The sequence below is a fragment of the Mustela nivalis genome (assembly GCF_964662115.1).
Source record: "Mustela nivalis genome assembly, chromosome: 4".
NCBI classification, from domain to species: domain Eukaryota; kingdom Metazoa; phylum Chordata; class Mammalia; order Carnivora; family Mustelidae; genus Mustela; species Mustela nivalis.
Genome location: NC_139023.1, coordinates 159,635,079 through 159,638,769, shown reverse-complemented (window position 1 = coordinate 159,638,769; position 3,691 = coordinate 159,635,079).

Here is a 3,691-nt window from a genome sequence, read left to right as displayed (position 1 = left end):
CCTCCTCCTCCTTCTTCTTTTTTAGAGAGAGGGAGAGAGAGCAAGCAGGGTGATGGGGACAGGCAGAGGGAGAGGGAGAGAGAGAATCTTAACCAGGCTTCACACCCAGTGCAGAAATCATGACCTGAGCTGAAATCAAGAGTCAGACACTTAAGTGACTGAGCCACCCAGGTGCCTCAACATGCTAATACTTCTCAAAAGCAACACAGATAATTGTTCGGACATTTTTGATTGGTACACTTCAAACTTCCTTAAAGACCAGTGGGATGCACTGGGGCACTGGGGTGTCTCGGTACCTCTCTTCCCTCCTCCGCCTACACAGGTACCCTCCCAAAATAAATAAATAAAATCCTTAAAAAAAAAAAAAAAAGACCAGTGGGATGCAACTTCACCCAGCCCTTGGAGCAAGCCTTTGGCATGTCTTGAATACCTTGAACCATCACCTAAGTGATGGCCTAAAACTGACAGACCTTTTCATTTCTGAAAATACATAACCTGGGTATTGGTATCTTCATAGACAAATGACGATAATGAAGAACAGATAAACCCATAAGAACAAGAGATCCCCCCCAACACAAATCAGTCTTGGGAGTAAAAGAAGTACTATTTCTTCAAGCAGCATTCAGTCCGTGGGGTATAAGAAAGTGTGAGAAATCAGGTCAAGATTTCCCTGGACAGACAGGAGGAAGACGAGAGGGAGAACCAGGTTTGAAAGATCGGCTCTGTTGAATCAAGTTAGAGCTGGGCTATTAGATAAACTTTGTACTGACAAGTAACTGAGTCTATCATTCAGAAAACATCCCGAACTTCCCGAATCTAGGGGAGGCCCTGGCTCCTCCCGAGTTCTCCCCATCACTTTGCCTCTGCGGATCCACATGCCAATGCCTGATGTAGTTACTCCTTCCCTACAACAAACGGATCTTAAATATCGAAAACTAAAAGCTTCTTTCTTGGATTTCCCTTAACAGAGCTTACTAAAGTGCTTTTTCCCCAAACTAACTTTACTGTATACTTAATAAGAGCAGGAAATAAATAGCAGTATAAATCCATCATATGGATTTATGCGATGCAAACCTAAGTAAGGCCAGCTTCCTAAAGTTCTTCAATAAGCTCTAGCCCAAAGAACTGGCACTTTTTTGTACCCTTTACCCATTTCCGTTAATCGTCTTATTTATTTTTATGTAGAAGATTCCATTTTATTAGCTAGTACGATCTCCCTCAATTTCTGATTCCTGTTCAGCCCTAAAAAATCCCCCTCGGGGGATGCCTGGGTGGCTCACTTTGTTAAAGCTTCTGCCTTCAGCTCGGGTCATGATCCCAGGGTCCTGGAATCCAGCTCTGCATCGGGCTCTCTGCTCTGCGGGGAGCCTGCTTCCTCCTCTCTCTCTGCTTGCCTCTCTACTTGTGATCTCTGTCTGTCAAATAAATAAATAAAATCTTAAGAGAAGAAGAAGAAGAAGAAGAAGAAGAAGAAGAAGAAGAAGAAGAAGAAGAAGAAGAAGAAGAAGAAGAAGAAAGAAAGAAAGAAAGAAAGAAAGAAAGAAAGAAAGAAAGAAAGAAAGAAAGAAAGAAAGAAAGAAAGAAGGAAGGAAGGAAGGAAGGAAGGAAGGAAGGAAGGAAGGAAGGAGGAGGAGGAGACCACTCTTCACTTAAAAAAAAGAAAAAGAAAAAAAAATCCCCCTCGGGAACCATACAAGGCGCCTCCCCATAAGTTTACAGGAAAGGCACTTACTTCCCTGCTGGAAGCTCTCTTCAGGGAATGCTTCCCAGTAGGAAACCAGTTAGCTGGTGACACAAATCACGAAGCGGATTGCCTCAGCCCAGCGGGCCCACAGCCCACAAGAGTGGGGTTGGGGGCTTCTCCAAGGTCAAGCTGATTCCAGACCCTCCTGGAGCAAGGACTTCTTGCCTTCCCGTCTTTGCATCTCAGTCGGCTCTACTTTTCTTCCGCGTATGAGGGGCTGTGGTCCATGAGCTGTTGTGGAGCCAAGTAGAGGATTCCAGGGTGGGAGCAGGTGGACCTTAATGTAAAAAGTTTCCAACCTTGGACAGGAGCTCAGGAGGGGCCGCGTTTGTTTGGCCGACTCAGAGCGGGCACAAACCTCTGCTGTCGGAATCTTGAGCTTTGGGCGCCCTCTTGTGGAAGTACCGTGCACAGCGGCGGAGCCCTTTTCTGATTGCGCTCACCTCGGAAATAACTGTGTTCGCACAACCCTCAGAGAAACCCAGCTCCACGGAGAGATTACTTAGGGCCTGTTTCTGAACCAAGTCAGACCTGCGGCTTCTACCATCCGCCTAATCTGCGTTTCCTTCAGGTCCTTTAACAAAGTTGATCCTTTCAGGCTGAAAGCTGCCTTCTTAGCCTTATCCATTCAGCCTGATAGAACCAGCAACTCTCTTGTTAAACACTTTTTTTTTTTTTTTAAAGACTTCATTTATTTATTTGATAGAGAGAGACACAGCAAGAGAGGAAACACAAGCAGGGGGGAGTGCGAGAGGGAGGAGCAGGCTTCCCGCTAAGCAGGGAGCCTGATGTAGGGCTTGATCCCAGGACGCTGAGCCCCCCAGGCGCCCCTCTGGTTAGCAATTGAATCAGTAAGTAGTTGACCTCTGTCTTCACCCCAATGTCTTGGTTCTACTTTTCATTTGAAACTAAATTTGGGGCTTTTCAAGCTTAGAATAATCCTCTTCCTTATTCATTAAAGATCTGACCAGTTTTCTACCTTACCAGTCTTTTTTTTTTTTTTATAAAGTTAATTTTCATGTGTGGTACTAGGTAAGATCTAATGCTCATTTTCACCATATATAAAGTCTGTTGTTCTAGCACCATTTGTTGGAAAAGTCCTTTCCATTTGAGATATCTGGATGCAATTATAAAGACAACTGTCAATGAGCGTGTATGTGAGAGTCAATTTCTGATCTCTGTATCTATGTATCTGATCTGTGACCTTGTAACCTTACATATTAGTTCCAGTAGCTTTTTTCTCCTGATTCTATACTGCTTTTCCTTGTTGAATGTTGTCTACAGGGCTGCAGATGCCAATTTTCTTCATCAACTTGTCACATTATTTGGACACCAATGGCCCCTCCTAAATTAGTTTGTGCAGCCAGTTAAGTGACGGGCAGGCCTGCTGTTCCGTGTCCTGATACTTCAGTCTTTCCTAATCCTGCTATGTGATGACTTTGCCATCCCATACCCAATATCCTCTCACCACAACCAGGATAATATGATCACCACTCTCCCCTCCCCATCCTCCAAGCCAGTGGTATCGTCTATATTCTGCTTAAGGCAATAGCATTAGCCCAGTAATTCAGTGTAGAGACTGGATCTTTCAGCTTTTGCCCTGGAGAGGGTTGTATCTCCATGAAAGGAAAGATCCCATATTCATTGGTAATTGGTCATTTAAAAGATTTGTACTTTTTGCCTTATTTTATTATCGTTCATGTATTCGACTAGTTAGGACAGTTATTTCTTATCCTTGTGGAATAAATAGAAATAGAAAGGAAATATTATTTTTGAAGATGTATCTATGTCTGGAATATGCCAAGATATTTCTCAGAGCTCAGCTACTGGAAGACATTTTTTTGACACGGTACTCCTACATCTCTGTCTTACAAAGGAACAACCATCAGCAAGGATGATAGTCTTAGCTAAAAGGAGGGACCCAGGACTGAGTGCAGAGATATATTG